Below are 18216 nucleotides of genomic sequence, written 5' to 3'. Positions count from 1 at the left end.
TGTGAAACTAACCTTCCATGGAGGAAAGTCCCTTTCCCCTAGGCAGACAGTTGTGTTGCAATTTAAAAGATTCTTCAAAGCATGAGCAATGGTCCAAACAGCTAGCCTTTTGCCATAGGTTATGCTGATATCAACAGCTTCTGTTAGAAAGCCTTTGCCTATTCTTCAAGAAAGAGGTTTACAGAGCCTGGGGCAAGAGTGAGCTCATGCAAAAACTCTTTAAAGCCAGGGTTAGTACCAGTGATGAAGGTGAACCCAAAAATGTCTCCTACTTGGTTGATTCCATCCATTCGAGATATGTTTCGTGACATTGACCAAGCATCACTTGCGATCCAAGAACGTGAGATGTTCTGGTGAATCATTTCCTCAATGAGTTTCCTAACCAGCTCTTCCGTTAAGATAAGTAGCACAACTTTCGCATCGGATGAGCGGATTGTTTCTGCCACCTCTTGGAGCCGGCTGTCAATATCATTGTGAGCTAAGTAATGAGGAAATATTTCTTCAAAAGCAGGGCAAATATCTGCAAATTCTGCTTTTGCCAAGAAAGTCTGGAAAGCATTTTTTCCATATTCATCATCTCCATAGACTACCCCAACCCAGTCCCAATGAAAGTGATTCATGAAATTAGCCAGCGCTTTGGTTTGGTGAACATCACTGGGAATGGTGCACCGGAATGCTGGGTATCGAACCCTGTCACTTAGGGTTTGTGCAGATGATGTGGTGCTTATATGTAAAATGGTCAAACCATACGCATATTGACTATTGGTCTTTTCCCACACTCAACAAGTACTGAACTGTAGCAAATACTTTTAAATTATAGGTGAATGGTTGCAATATATGCATGCATGACTGGTTAATAACCTGTGGGACCATGTAAAGACTTAAAAGCCGTGCCACAGCCATAGAGTCTTCTGAGAAACGTGCTCCAATTATTGCTTTTACATTGGGCCTTTCAAGAACCTCACACTGGACAAGAAATGTACCATTTACCGCCAGCAGCCGCTCAGTGCTGTGAATGGCCTTTGAGGCATCAGAACAAGTGTCGCAGATGTGGTAGCCCAGTCGCACACCCAGGAGGAAACTGGAGTTATTAATCATTTCAATAGTATGCACAACAGCTAGTGTCCTCACAAATGAAAGAACATTTAATCTACAAGGAAAATAATTATGGTTAGAAAAAGGTAAACAAATCAGTAATAGCCCCAATATTACCAATTACTTACAGAGCCCCTGAAGAGACAGGGTGGTGGAAAAAATTTACATAATTGGAAAAATATATTAATTCAAAGCTTTTTGTTTTGTTTGCAAAACCTGTGTGTCGCCTCAAGAAACTTGAAATATACCATATATTTAAAGATAAGACCGTTTCCTGTATGCAATGTTTTGAAAAAAAAGTCACAATCTCTGTGCAGTTATATGTTTCTGGTCATTCTCGAATATGCAGAGTCTGTACTTTGGAATGATAGGAATTGAGCACCCCTACCCTATCCAAATATCCCCATCTGCCCATGCCCCACATATGCCTGATGAGTATTCACAGGCAGTCCCATAGCTAGCTAACAAAAGAATGACTATTAAAGGCTTTTTAAATACCTGTAAAAACATAAGGGATCCCTGTTCACTGCTGGCAAAAAGTAAACTGCAACAGTAATCTGATTGCATTTTTGGTTTTAAATAAAAAAGGGGCTGACTCAATCTGTACAAAAACAAAAGAGGTGTCAATTTGTTGCTGGTGTAGATTTGTTGCTGGAGCTATGAAAAAAGCCATTATGTTACATCCGAAATAGTTCCTTGCTGTACCAGTTTTGTTCAAGCATTATAAGTCCCGCTAGAATATTTCGTGAGATGAAATTTGAAGCTGCACTATTACACTGAAGAAAGGTGGAAATTCCAGACTGTGTATAAATAAAGTGTTTTTGTCTGTGTACGTGTATGGGTTGGTTTTGTAACCTTCGTGAAAATGAAGTATGTAAATTCCCATATGAATAATAATAAAAGAATAAAACCTGTCAAACCTGTGTCTTATGGGGAAATCCTTACAAAGACAGCAGATTTCTTAAAGATGAAAAACATTTCTTATGAAAAATAGATTTCTAATGTTGATTCTGTTTCCCCTTCTCCTTGTATTTAAGCTCTGTTGTTACCAGTGATCCTCTCATCTTCTTTATGTGTAGGACTTTTCCCTTCTTCTTTTATTTCTCATTTAAACTGTCCAACAGGATCCAAGCCCTGCTTTAACTATGTTAATTTAACTCAACTCAACTCAACTCAACTTTATTTATATAGCGCTTTTACAATTTTCATTGTTACAAAGCAGCTGTACATGAGACATATTGACTATAAGCAAAATAATTAAAGTTGTACCTGCAGAAACAAGAAAAGGTTGAAAACACAGAAGACAGACATACCCACATACAAAACACTCCACACACACAATATGCACACGTACTAACACACATAGACATAGAGACACACACACACACACACACGGATGCGCACGCACACACACACAACACACACACACGTACGTACACAGACAAGTACGCACACACACACACACGCTCAGTGAGAGCACACATTTAGGATACAGGAGAGAGAAGCACAGGTCAAATATAACAGACTATAAATTCCTATACGCAATATTAATTAAGTAAAACTTTAAAATTCTAAAGCAGCCCCCCCGGTCAGGCAGATAGTGCAAAAACAGTATGCAAACGGTGGCGAGGAACCCAAAACTCTAATCGAGAAAAAAAACCTCAGGAGAACCCAGGCCCAACCAGGGGATTCCAGTTCCCCTCTGGCAAAAGCTGCTGCCTCTGCACAAGCTCCAGAGAACTTGCACAACAAGGCTAAATAAAATAAATAAACTTAATAATAAAATAAATTATAGTTTAAGATTATCATTAATAATCTAATAGCATTTGAAGTTTTGTGGTGAAGACATGTCAAGAGACCGCGTCCTTCTTTATCCAGCTCTATCATCTCAGCTCTTGTCAGGTCCCCACTTCCCATTCTCCGCTCTACCATCAGGTCAGGCCATGAACTGCATCCTGCTCGCTGTGGTAACCTTGGAACAATGAGACAAGACTGGCTGAGAGTAGAGTACTGTTCTGTACTCTTTGATGCAACAAGTACATCAGTTGTGTTTTTGGTTCCGGTTGATCTAACTAATGCAGCCTAAACCCTCAGAAGATTTATATTATGGAAGAGTAGTGTATGCAAGATTAAAAAGATGCGTCTTTAGTCTAGATTTAAACTGACAGAGTGTGTCTGCCTCCCGGACAGTGCAGGGAAGACTATTCCAAAGTTTAGGCGCTAGATAGGAAAAGGATCTACCACCTGCACTTGATTTTGAAATTCTAGGTATTACCAACTGACAGGACGCCTGAGAGCGTAATGCACGTGAAGGACTGTAATACAAAAGGAGTTCATTCAAGTACTGAGGAGCTAAACCATGTAAGGCTTTATAGGTAATAAGCAAGATTTTAAAGTTAACGCGATGCTTTATAGGTAACCAGTGCAAGGTTGACAGAACCGGGCTAATATGTTCATACTTTTTTGTACGTGTAAGAACTCGAGCTGCCGCGTTTTGGACCAATTGGAGTTTTTGTAATAAGCCTGCAGGGCAACCACCTAACAGTGCATTACAGTAATCTAGTCTTGATGTCATGAATGCATGAATTAACTTCTCTGCATCTGAGATTGACAGCATATGACGTAGTTTAGATATATTCTTAAGATGGAAAAACGCAATTTTACAGGTGTTGGCGACGTGGCTCTCAAATGACAGATTACTATCGAATAGAACGCCAAGATTCTTTGCTGACGACGAGGGTTTTATGGAACATCCGTCAATAGTTAAACAGTATTCTTGGTTGTTACTTATAGCAGTTTTCGGTCCAATAAGTAACACTTCCGTTTTGTCCGAGTTCAGTAATAAAAAGTTGTTACTCATCCAGTTTTTTATATCGACTATGCATTCCATTATTCGATGGAACTGCTGTGTTTCATGAGGCTTCGAGGAAATATAAAGTTGAGTATCATCAGCATAACAGTGAAAGCTAACTCCGTGTCGCTTTATTATATCTCCTAGAGGTAGCATGTATAATGCGAAGAGCAGAGGCCCTAAGACTGAGCCCTGTGGTACACCGTACTGGACTTGCGATTTGCGTGACACCTCATTGTTTATTGCTACAAATTGAAAACGGTCGGATAAATAAGATTTAAACCATTTCAAAGCTATTCCCTTAATGCCGACATAATTTTCGAGTCTATGTAGGAGTGTGCTGTGGTCAATGGTATCGAATGCAGCACTAAGGTCTAGCAGCACCAATAACGAGATACAACCTCGGTCAGACGCCAATAGCAGATCATTTGTAACTCTGATCAAAGCAGTCTCTGTACTGTGACATGCTCTAAATCCAGACTGGAATTCTTCATTGATGTCATTCCTTTGGAGGAAGGAGCATAATTGAGTTGAAACTACTTTTTCCAGAACTTTAGATATGAAAGGTAGATTCGATATAGGCCTGTAGTTCCTTAGTTCTCTAGGGTCGAGTTGGGGTTTTTTGACAAGGGGCCTTATAACAGCCACCTTATATGCTTTAGGCACATGTCCTAATGTCAGAGATGAGTTAATAATACCAAGAAGAGGATCTATAATTTCTGGGAGCATCTCTTTCAGTAGATTTGTAGGTATAGGGTCTAGTATGCATGTTGTTGATTTAGATGATCTAATGATTTTAGACAGCTCATCTTGATCTACGGTATAAAATAATTGCATTATCTCCTTATGGGCACTGTAGTTAGTTTGTTCAGCGGGTTTCACTTCTGATTGCATTGTTATAATTTTTTCTCTAATATCTTGGATTTTATATGTGAAGTAGTTCATAAATTCATCACTGCTATGCTGATATACAGTCACTATACAAGTCACTGACGACTTATTTTTTGTTAATTTAGCCACCGTGTTAAATAAAAACCTAGGGTTGTGCTGGTTTTCTTCTATTAGTGATGAAAAGTAGGCGGATCTAGAAGTTTTTAGGGCTTTCCTGTATTTTCGAATACTATCCTTCCATGCTGTACGAAATACCTCTAATTTAGTTTTCTTAAAGTTGCGCTCCATTTTTCGGGCCGCTTTCTTTAGAGCCTGAGTGTGTTCATTATACCACGGTGTGGGGCTGCCATTTTTAATCTTCTAACCATTGCGCTCTTATTATTGTCAATTTATTTTGATTTGTATGCAATAAATTTTAACATGGTTTACGTTGTTTTATTCAATGTTATTCTTAAGGCTTGTCCACACCAGGACGATAATCACGAGCGTTTATCGTCATCCTTTAACGCCTCGTGTCTAAAGAAAGGGCACCAATGTGAGCGTGCACACCGACATTTGACGCATCGCATTAAAAACTGGCTGACCAATGAGATTGGTGCTTTTGTTCACGTGCCTGGAGCTGCTGAAGTTACAGTAAAACAAGACTTGATGGTGCTCAAGCACACAATGGTCTTGATGAGCACACTGTAGCTTTGTCTGAATTCGCGCCCTATCTCCTATATAGTGCACTATATCGGGTGTCCACCATTTTGTAGTGTTGTCCTAATTCTGAGTAAAAAACTCATTCCTTACATTTGTTCACTACTTTTTACCCACAATGCATTCTGATTTTGAGTGTACATTCGATGTACACTCGCTCACTCATATTTCCCATGATACAATGCGAATCAACTGTCTGATTAGAATCAGCTGGAGGAGAGTGACCGTTAATGCAACAAATGTACGTTTATACACTTGTGTTTGTTCTTGTTGACAGTTATTTTCTACTTTTGAGATTAAATGAAAGTTATGTATAGCAGTGTTGTATTTTAAAAATATTAAGTAATTTTTTTAACGTAATAAATGTAATAGTAAATAAACGTGGCAAACATTTGTTTTGTTCTCTTTATTAAAAGTGAATACAATAAACGTGACAAATTATGTAAAAATGAACTTTACCATTTTACAAAACAATCCATAAAGCCACACAGGTGTAATATAAGCGTTATGATGAATGTCCGCGACAGTATTGTCAGACGCAGGATATATTACATCAGTGTCCGAAATTGTTCACTCATTTTCCTTCACTTCTACCCCATATAGTGGACTATTTAGCATTCGCTACGTAGGGAATAGTGAATGAGTGAACAAGTGAGAGAACTACCGCAGCTATTGACGAAGAGGAAGCAAGATTAATTCTTCTTCTGTGTGACAAGCGAGTGTCAGAAGCATAAAGTTGCTTAGCATCACCTTGTGTTCCAGGGTATTTCTGTTTTACATTAGGCGCCATCTGTCAGGGAGTGAATTCACACGTTCACTCGGCTCATCGCCAGTGAAAATCAGTTGGGTATGAACGCAGAAAAACGCTGCCGATAAGCGCATGCGATTATCATCCCGGTGTGTACAAGTCTTTATTCAGTCATACAGTGGGGCAGTATAATAATGAAATTTATAAAGGATTTGAATATGATACAAAATATTATTTTACATTTCACGGTTAAAGTTGAGACAACAGCTTTAATATGATGTTCAAATAACAAAAGTAAATTAAATACATTAATTGTTTCTCTAATTCACAGTTTAGTAATACATTGTGTCTTATAAAAAAGTTTTAAAAAAAATGGGGGTTTAGACTTTTGTTCTCTCTCAAGTAACTTTCAAGTATTTTTTCTGGTTCTGAGTTCTTTTTTAGACATAGTAAAGGGATTCTCCCTGGCAAGCAAAGAATGCAAACATTATCACTTTCACTATCTGAAGAATGTGTTACATTGTCCTTTTGAGTGACATCTGTTCTTGTTTTAAATGTGTGTTTAAACTACTAACATCAAAAGGCATGTCCCAGATACAATGTTAATGTCACTTGAAATCATCAAGTTGCTTCGTAAAAGTATAACAAGTTCTACCAAGTAGCTAAGTGAAAGTGGTCCAGATTTTATATTATAAAAAACTTTGATATATTAAAAATACAGTAGTTACATGTACTTGTACAGTATGTGCATTAAAATTTAATTATTTATTTCTCTGGAAATATACCCCTCTGTTATAGTTGTACTACACTGTAAAAAATTGCTGTAAAAATACGGAGAATTTTGAACAATAATTTACTGTTCTTCATAAATACAGTTGAATACTGTAATTAACGATACATTTTCTGAGCAAGCTACTGTTACTCACTGTTAGTTCATTACTGTTCAATCTTACAGTATTTTTTTGTTTGGTCAGAAAGCCTCTGAGCCTGCTCATTACTTCTCCGTGGAAAGTCACGACGAAGCAACATCAACATTACATATTAAAGCAATAAGCCCCAAGAAGCAGTGGGTTACAGTGCATTTTGTAACCGTTATAAAATGTACTGTAACTCACTGCTTCGTGGGGCGTATTGCTTTTATAAAATAGTTCATCCATATGCGTAGCAAGGTTTCATAAAATAAAGTAAATATAATGATATTTAGGCTACACTGTAAGAAATATATTGTGAAAATTACAGTAATTTACTGGCAGCCACTGACAAGTAATACACTGTATTTAAAAATACAGTAAGTTACTTGTCAATGGCAGACAGTTAGCAACTGTGATTGTTTATTACAGTAAGTTACTTGTCAATGGCTGCCAGTAAATTACTGTTTCTTTATTACAGTAATTTATTTCCAAATGGCTGCCAGTTAGTAACTGAGATTGTTTATTACAGTAAGTTACTCATCAATGGCTGGAGGTTAATTATTTTGTTTAACAGCAGTTTGATTGTCAATGTTACTAAGTTACTGTGTTTTTTTTACAGATAATGTAGATGATTTGTAAACAGCCCCTGACTTAAGAATACAATTATTAATGTGGTTTTAGTTTACTAACTTTCTTAGGATGATTGCTTAAAAGTGAACCTAGAGCCAAAACCAAAATGAATCACAGATCACTTATTCTGGTTTGGTATCTTTACGACTTACAGTTTCTGACCGTAAGAATAATACTATTAAGAAAAAAAAACTTGGTACGAATTCAATAGAGTTCCAGCACTTTATGCTTGGACTGATACAAGTTGATCACACTGTTTGACAAATACACTGTCTCTATTTTAAGCACAATTTGAAAACCTTTCCTAAACAAACAACAAAATGCAAAAACATGGCAGAAAATGTAATCATCCCCCCAAACAAGTCCACTTATAAACACTGGGGAACACTGCTAATAGAGTGCTGCTATGTACTCTAAGGAAATAAATACTCTAGGACTAGGTAGACTAACTCCAACTGTGTTTCAAATAATGCAAGCAAAATGTACAATAAAGATGGGTGTATAGTGCACACTTCACAGCTGAACTGAATGGATTGTTCCACATGAAATGTTACAGAAGATTTCTGAAAAACAAATAATAAGTAGTAAATGATACTATACACATTAAAAAAACATTTAGCTTAAATAAACATTAAACTTTACTGCCATCATTCTGCACGATAAAGCATCTTGTCTGTGGCAGCGGGTTTGAGGCACTGGTTTAACTTTGTGCAAATTAAATCGATACATATGCCTCTGAAGTGCACACACTGTCATGTAGCAGGACATTCTGCATGCCCACACTGAAATCTAATGTTTGCAGGATTTCTGTGAATTTTAATATGCGAAATGATTGCAGAAATCGAAGCTGCATTGAACTTACAAACTTTACACGTATTGTCACGATGTGGTGCGTGGAAGAACCCAAATGCAGGCAGGCAGTAAGGGGTTAACAAGAAATATTTATTTTACACAAAACACGCAAAACAAAAACCCACAGTGGGGAACAAAACACGATAATAAATGGAGGGACAAAACAGGCACATAAACTCACTAACCTAAAATACAAAGACTAAGGACCACACTGGAAAAACTACAATAAACTAACAGACACTAAACTCACGGAACAGGAACACACAGCACTAGGCACGGAATCAAGACGAACAGGCATGAATACAATACACGGTACAATCCACAAGCACAGGACAAAGAAACAAGAGGGTATATATAGGCAAGACAAACGAGGGATACCGAGACAGGGCAGGTGTGGGTAATGAAACACTCAGGGAAGGATAACAAGGAAACGAGATGGCGGGAACAGAGACGAGACACTGGGGAGAACGTATATTATTATCAAAAGACAATAATATGTTTCTCTTCCACACATAACCAAAGGCTTTGTCAATCATGACTCTGCTACAGGACCAAGAAAAACATGACTAAATGAAGCAGAGCCATGACAGAAGCCCCCCCTTTAATGAGCACCTCCAGGTGCTCACCAAGGGGTAGACGGACAAGACCGACTGAGACAGTGACAAAAACCAGACAAACATGGTGAACATGACAAGGGGCAGACAGTACAACAAGACTACAGGATTGGGGTGGGATAACAAAAATAACAAACATGGGAGGGGGGAGAGGGGGTGGGGCAAAACAAGAGTTCGTAGGGGGCAGTCCAAACTGGTTGGGGGGAATAGTCCCAGTCCCCGGCTGCACTCGAGGGCGCGGAGTCCTGGGGGACTTAGGACACGTCCTGGGGGGACAGTCTTTGGCCCTGGGAGTTTCCCAGGGGCCGGCTTGGCTGCCGGACTGGGGACCGGCTGGAAGGCCGGCTGGACAGGGCTTGATGCCGGCTGGAAGGCCGGCTGGACAGGGCTTGATGCCGGCTGGAAGGCCGGCTGGACAGGGCTAGACGCCGGCTGGAACGCCGGCTGGACAGGGCTTGACGCCGGCTGGATCACCGGACTAGACGCCGGCTGGATCACTGGCCTGGACACATGACTGGACAAAAGACTGGACACAAGACTGGATGCCGGTTGCACCGGGCTGGACGCTGGCTGCACCGGACTGGACACTGGACAGGACATCGGCAGCACCACCGGACTGGACGCCGGCTGCACCACCGGACTGGACACCGGCCGCACCGGACTGGATGCCGGCTGCACCGGACTGGATGCCGGCAGCACCGGAGTGGATGCTCCTCTGCTGCGCCTCTCCCTCCTTCTCCGCACCACCGGATCCATCGCCGACCTTGGCGAATCCGTGGGGACCGGAGGGAGTTCCGCAGCGGAGGAATCAGCCGACGTAATCCCCGGATCCCCTCCCCCCCGCTCGCTACCAGCGCCACCAGAGTGAACGGGGACCGTGGAGCTCAAGCCGGAGGGTACCGAGTCCCCCCGGGCAGAGGCAGTCAGGTCGAGGCCCTCCGGCGTGATCGACCGCGAAGTGGAAGTCCCACGTGGAACCCCACCCCCGGGATCGTCCCGGTTGGCCACGAACCTGACCATTGCCGCGAACCCTAGGGGACCCAGCAGCCTCTTCTCAGACGGGGTGAGGCGCTGAGTGAGACAGCAGTTGAAGATCGTCTTCAACTCTGCCTCGTTGAACTCAGCCGTCTCAGCCACCGCCGAGAATGCCCCGGCGAACTCCTGATTCCCGTAGTTCCCCTGGCGGAAACCTAGCAGCAAGCGGGCTTGAGCAGACCGTGAGGACGATGCCATGCCGTCCATCTTGCTGCCCGCTGGGTTCTGAAATGGCTTGTGGATTCTGGGCATGTAAGGGAGATTTGAAATCGGTCTATAGTTTCCTAGTTCATTGGGGTCTAAGTTTGGTTTCTTGATAAGAGGCTTAATGATGGCCAGTTTAAAGGCTCCTGGGACATGGCCTAGATTAATTGACGAGTTGATAATGTTATAAATGGGTTCAATTGCAAAGGGTAATAACTCTTTTAATAATTTAGTTGGTATGGGATCTAATAAGCAAGTTGTAGGTTTAGATGTTGCAATAAGTTTAATTAAATCTTCCTGTTTCATAGGTGAAAAACACTGTAGCCTTTCTTTTGGGGCGATGGTTGGTACTAATTTATAGGACAGACTTGGAGGTTGAGTTTTTACTATTTTGTCTCGTATGTTTTCGATTTTCTCTGTAAAAAAATTCATGAAATCATTGCTACCAAGGTGCGGCGGAATACCCAGGTCAGGTGAAGTCTGTTTATTTGTTAGTTTAGCAACTGTACTAAATAAAAACCTTGGATTGTTTTTGTTAGTTTCTATGAGGTTACGGAGGTGCTCAGCCTTTGCTGCTTTTAGTGCCTTTTTATAACAGTTTGCACTCTCTTTCCACGCAATTTTAAAGACCTCTAATTGGGTTTGTTTCCATTTGCGCTCCAGTTTACGTGTTTCTCTTTTAAGGGCGCGAGTGGTGCTATTGTACCATGGTGCTGCGTTTTTCTCATTAATCTTTTTTGACTTCATAGGTGCGACAGCTTCTAATGTATTAGAGAAAATAGTGCCCAATTTGCTGGTCATGTCATCGAGCGATTCTATATTTATTGGTATGGTTATTAAAGGAGTCAGATCTGGCAAGCTCTTTGTGAAACTATCTTTAGTAGTCGAGGTAATTGTTCTACCCTGTCGATAACGAGTTAAACGGCTGATTTCTGCAGTGCGCAGTGTACATGTTATAAGATAGTGATCAGTGACATCGTCGCTTTGAGGTATAATATCTATATTGGTTAGATCGGCTCCGTGAGATATAATCAAGTCTAGTGTATGATTAAATCGATGAGTGGGTCCATTGATGTGTTGTGTTACTCCAAAAGAGTGTAATAGCTCTGTAAACGCCACTGCTAATGCATCGTTAGCACTATCTACGTGGATATTAAAGTCTCCGACAATTAGTACTTTATCAACGTTAACCAATAGGTCCGATAGGAAGTCCGCAAACTCTTTCAGAAAATCAGTGTAGGGACCAGGGGGTCTATACACTGTAGCCAACGTACAAGAAAGCAATGGTTTTTTACTGTCAATTGGAACAATTATGTTCAACGCAAGCACTTCAAATGATTTAAATTTATGCTCCGTTCTCTGAGTTACAGTAAGAAAGTCTCTAAAGATTGTTGCGACACCGCCACCTCGACCAACCGGACGTGGCTCATGCATATAACAGTAGCTTGGTGGTGTACACTCATTTAGACCGTAATAATCATTTGGTTTAAGCCAGGTTTCGGTAAGGCAAAGCATATCAAAATTGTTGTCTGTGATCATTTCATTTACAATAACTGCTTTTGAATTTAGTGATCTAATATTTAGTAGGCCGAACTTTATGAGTTTGTTTTGGTCGTTTATTACATTGTCCTCAGGTTTAATCACGATTAGATTTTTTCTCTGAGATTTGGCTATTTTGTTATTTTGTAGTATTATTCGGGGGACAGACACAGTCTCTATGCATTTGGAAGCAGTAACATTTATAACAGATGAGTGGGAGGAACACAGACTATGGTTAAAGTTTTGACTTACCGCTGGGAGACGTAGTCAAGCGGTGCATAGCGTCTTTGAGATGTTGTCAGACAGAAGAACCGCTCCGATGCTGCTGGGGTGCAGGCCGTCAGGGCGGAAGAGCCTAGGTCGCTCCCAGAACAGATCAAAATTATTAACAAAGAGTAGCTTCTGTTCAATACACCATGACATCAACCATTTATTTAGAGCAAATAGTCTACTGAACTTTTCATTCCCTCGTCGGTAGGTAGGAAGCGGCCCTGATAATTTCTAATTGAATATGGGAACAATTCCTTGTCCAGGCCCTGGTAATCTCAAGGTTGGACTAATGCAATGCTCTCCTTGCTGGTCTTCCTGCAAAGGCTATCAAACCACTCCAGCTGGTTCAGAACGCAGCAGCACGACTCATCTTCCAACAGCCCAAAAGGGCTCATGTGACGCCCTTTTTCATCTCCCTCCACTGGCTACCGGTTGAAGCCCGTATCAGATTCAAGTCACTAATGCTTGCCTACAGGACTATCACTGGATCTGCACCGACATACTTTCACACCCTCCTACACTCCTACACCCCATCAAGATCCCTGCATTCTGCAAACCAGCGGCGTCTTGTATTGCCTTCCATAAGGGCAGTAAATCGCTTTCTCCTCCTGGTGGAACATTCTTCCTAATTCGGTCCGGTCAACCACATCTCTCACAACATTAAAAAAAACTACTTAAAACTCACCTCTTCTGTGAATACTTGACAGACAAATGGAAAAAAAAAAATGAAAAAAAACCCAACTCTCAACAGGTAGTGGTCTAGCTTTTGTTAAAACTAGTAACTTTGTATTGGCACCTATTGCATTATTGCTCCTGTATGACATATCGCTTATTGCTCCTTATACTCTTTGTAAGTCGCTTTGGATAAAAGCGTCTGCTAAATGACTAAATGTAAATGTAAATGTAAATATAGCCCACACCTTAAAAAAATATGGTTCTTAAAAGGTTCTTTAATGATGGTAAAGATTCTGTATAGAACCATGTCTTTTGAAGAACCCCTTTTCTGCTGAAATGGTTCTTTGTGTTGGGAAAGGGTTCTTTATTCCCGCCTATTTTGGTTTAAAGTAGATCAGTTGTTTAGAAGCTGCCTCCTGATTGGTTGTATGTCCTGAATCAAAGTCCTGATTTAACAGTCCTGCTGAGGTGCCTGCAGACAGATACACCACACAGGTAAGCTTCAGACTGTTTTTAATCATATATTTTATGTTTTTTTATATAATTTAAGATGTTCTATGGTTATATAATTTATGGGAATCTGCTTTAACAATTATTTAGGATAGTTAAAATGTATATACTCTACTTAATATTTTAAAAAAATGTATTACATTAACAATATTATCCTAGCATCAATCATTATTTACTTCTACTGGCTGAACTTCCATAAACCATTTTTCTAAAGTATTTTCATGCACATTATCTTGATGTTTCTTCAACAGTATGTTTTACAACATGTATTTAGGTTTATTTATTGATATTTCAGAGTTTTGTATGTGCCCTTGTCCTGGGAGTGAACTTGGAAGAGACGGGTATTTCTCGCAGTGCTAACCAAGTATCAGTTCAGCTCAGAAGTCTGACAACTGTGCCATACTTGATGTTTTAAAGGTGATATATTCATGTTACTTTTAAAGTTGATATCCTTTCCACATTAAAACGATAGCAATTTACATTTAAAATAATTTTGGAAATTTAGTTTTGTGTATTCTTATTGTACTTATATGTACATGTCTCTGTTTCAAGTGAATCATAAGCCAAGCTCTAAACCACTGCAGGTCTGACTTTGACGGTTGAGGCAAATTCAGTGACACATTCAAAGGTAAGTAATAAAAATTTATGAATTAATCTTTAGCCAAACATTATCTTTATTACCAAAAACATGTTTATACTGCAGGAGTCAGCTCAACCAAACTTCTGCCATAACATAATTTTTACATATGAGAGTGACCTCTACACTAACATCAACTTGTTTTGTCTCATCTTCAGGCTCCTGAAAACACCTGAGACTGACAGACACAGCTGTGGTTCGGCCTGATGCTCAAGGTTGATGACCACAGCCATAGATGGAAAGTGGTGGGAATCTGCGATGATCATGGCCTGCAATTTGAGCCCCATGCCAGACGTTACTTTTGTTTTGCCAGAAACTCAAAATCATTACCACACATAAAAATAATGGATGTAGTTATGTGCAAACAATACAAGATGAAATCATTTTATTTCCTGTCTGACTTCTTGGCTGCACTGCTTGCTGTATAATCTTGCTGCAATAGTAATCATGTATTTTTATAATTTTCCTGTTTATATATATACTTTTATTTCTATACATTTTTGTTGTCACATTTCTACAGCTTTTGTGCTAAAATGGACTAAAACGTATTTCTTTACTTTTTCCTTTGTCTCTGTTTAGGGCTAATGTGTTTTTTTTCTGTGAAGCTGCTTTGCAACAATGCAAAATTGTGAAAGTATGTACAAATATAATGAATGTCCCATGACATTTAATGATGTGACTAGAAGGAAATAAAAGTATTACTTGATTTACATGTCTTACTTATTGTTTTTATACGGTAAAACGGAAATAGAAAATGATAAAAACCATAAAAAATTAAATGAATTAATTAATAAAAATACCTAAATTAAAACCCCTCCTGTTTTCTGAATAAGAAAGGGTTCTTTATAGCACCACTGAGGTTCTATATCTCACTTTTCAAGGCAGGGTTCTTTATGGAACCTTATAAAAAGGGTTCTGCTATTGTTACAAGCCGAAGAACCCTTTTTTTGGTACTATTTAGAACCATTTTTCTTAAGTGTATTTTAATGCTCTGTGACCCCTAATACGTTTGTCATGGTTCTGCCTCTCTTGTCATGTCTTTCTTGGTCTTGTGGCAGAACCATGGCAGAACCTCTTGTTATGTGTGGAGAGAAGCATATTATTGTCTGTCACAACATAATATGCGTTCTCTCCGGTGTCTCGTTCCCTCGTTAGCTTCCCCTTAGTGTTTGATCCCTGACACCTGCCCATCGCCCTCCCTGTGTTATCATCCCTCGTTTGTATCCCCGTATTTAAAGCCTCTGTTTTTCCTGTCCCGTGTTGGTACATTGTTTCTCGTGTGTTGTTCCTTGTTCCCTGGTCCTCGTACGGTGTTCTATGTTCCCTGGTCCTCGTACGGTGTTCTATGTTCCCTGCTCCTCGTACGGTGTTCTATGTTCCCTGGTCCTTGTACGGTGTTCTATGTTCCCTGGTCCTCGTACGGTGTTCTATGTTCCCTGGTCCTCGTACGTTGTTCTATGTTCCCTGTTCCTGGTGCTATGTCCATTGTTCCAAGTTCTTGTGTTCCTGCCTTGCCTTGCCTTGCCTTGCCTTGCCTTGTGTGTCTGTAGGGTATGGTCAGATCAAAGTTTACCATCTGTGATCGTAAAACACAGTAACCTCTCAGCAGGACTTTGAGCAGGCACCGACGAGTCTGGGCAAATGGGCCTGTCTAAACACCCCCCCTTGGACTTCAAAGGAGGTTCGGGGGGAGGACAGGGCTGTTCACCAAAGTGACAAAAACCATGTCGCCCACAAGCTGAGAGCCTCGGTTTATTCCAAAAGAATCTCTCTTTCTCTCTATTTAGCAACAAAAGACTGGTTTAAAGTGCATATCCGTATACCCCCACGTTGTATGTTTGTCTCCCTGTTATTCACCTTCAATATATATCCTCCAATGCATGTGTGCATCGTGGTATTTCTGTTTATATTTACATTCTTGTACAAACTACAGGTCAATGTGATTGTAACCCTTTCATGGGTCATATCAAAATGTTCCTCTTTTCATTTCTTAGAATATGGTGTATAGCACAGTAATGTATTTTTATACCATGTTCACTTTATTTTATTCTAAGACTATCTACTGCTCCAAACTCCCAGGTGACCATGAATGCAAATGAGCTGGCGTGCCGGACAAAGAAACATGTTTTCGCGCCCAAAACTATCTCATCACATTGGATCGCCCACCTCGGAGGGGCGTGATGCCCTCGGGGTTAAAACATCTGTCCGCTCGCTTGTGTTCGCTCGCTCGTGTTCTTTCAACCTCTCGAGACCTGTCTCTCCTCGGAGACAGCTACTTCTGGCAGTTTGCTTAAGATAAATCCGACGGACTCACGGCTTGCCCTGAACACACCAGGACCCTTTGATATGCGCGTCAGCACGTGTCCCGAGAAACAATGATGCCAATGCAAGTATCTGAACTATTGCTAACTAGTTGCGTATAAGCTTTGCCCCTTTTAAATAAGGAGATTGTCCTCGATGGTTCGTGCAGATGTGAATAGCTGATTTAATACTGCCATTTTCTTTGCTTTATCTATTTCTTATATTCTCTACGTTTTTATGTTTGTTTGTTAATGTTTGGTTTGTGTTAGCTAGTTGATTTTAGTTCCCCCGTAGTGTAGATAATTTTTGATGCTCATGAGCTTGACATTGTTTACCCCATGCCCTACTAACTATATAATAACAACCAGTGTAACAAGTTTGGACTGGGTATTACTACACGTATGTTTTAATGTCTATTTGGGGAGAAAGGTGTTAGCGCATTGTAGGGGATTCAATGAGGAACAGTATTATTTAAACACTATTCTCCACCAAATTTGTAAGAATTATCATGAACTTGGATCACAATTATAAGTAATATATTCTCCACGACCCTTTGTAAGGGAAACAATTATAAATCCAAATTGGGATTAATCTAATTGATTATGATCAATTATACTTATCTTGATCAAATTCATGATTATAGGAAATCACTTAGCATTACGAGCAGGTAGCAAGAATCTGCATGGTTAGGGACTCCGGATTATGAGCATGAATTACAAACGTCATGTATGACATAAAACAGGACTTTATTACCTAGACTAGACACATACTAATCTTATATACACACACATACAGTTTAGCATTGGAAGAAGGTTGAAGTTGAAGCATAGAGAATAACAGAGCATGGATTTATGGCAGTATTTGATATTCAGAATATCAATAGCCTGAACAAAACATCAGTTTCCTACTTGTAAAGCACCTTTGTTAAAAGGATTAATGATGCTCTTAATAAGACTAAGTATGATACTTGCATGTCTTGCCCATCAAAAGAAAGAAAGTGTCCTGATGCAGTTTGTTGAGGCTCCAGTTGAACTTGGATGGAAGTGATCAGAGAGAACCAGTTTTATGCAGAGGATCTGTATCTGGAAAGACGAGGCCGCAGCCTGGCACAAACTTAGGGGTCAAAGTGAAGTCTTCTTCTAGTCCATCCTTTAGAGATAGTTATACCCTTGAAGAGGTGGCACGGACAGAACTCGAACAAAAAGAAAAGCAAAACGCAAGAAGAGAGAGGAGAGAAAGAACCAGCCACGGAAGAGACGGTGGTCTCTTTTAAGCTGTAAGGATGTCACATCCTACAGATGTGACTGACCCAATCAGGAGATGGCACCTTTGGAGGAAAAGTTAATTGTCTTTGTCTTCCAACATGGTGTTTTGCATGTGGAAGCTGATTGGATATTCACTAAGAAAACGTATAAGAGTTTAATAAAACTAATATGAAAAGAGTTACCAAAACATGGTGTATAGCTTGCTAGTTGGGTGAGGGGTGTTGTTGTCATATTTAAGAAATATAACTAGTTATTGCTTATTTGATCTGTCTCAGGCACTATAGCATAATAACATTTTAATATTTTATATAATATTTATAATTTAAAGGTACAATGCGGGATGTTTTGTATGATCTATTAAAAGAAATGCAATATAACATACAAAACTGTGTCTTTAGATGTGTATAAAAAGCTGATTTTCAAGAACTGTGCCTTTAATCATAATATTTTTCTAAGCTCAGTGTATATGCATGGGGGCCGCTTTGCACT

This window comes from Triplophysa rosa, unplaced genomic scaffold (assembly GCF_024868665.1).
Source record: "Triplophysa rosa unplaced genomic scaffold, Trosa_1v2 scaffold35_ERROPOS451342, whole genome shotgun sequence".
NCBI lineage: Eukaryota > Metazoa > Chordata > Actinopteri > Cypriniformes > Nemacheilidae > Triplophysa > Triplophysa rosa.
The sequence above is the reverse complement of the archived record's forward strand: the minus strand, read 5'-3'. Positions refer to the sequence as shown.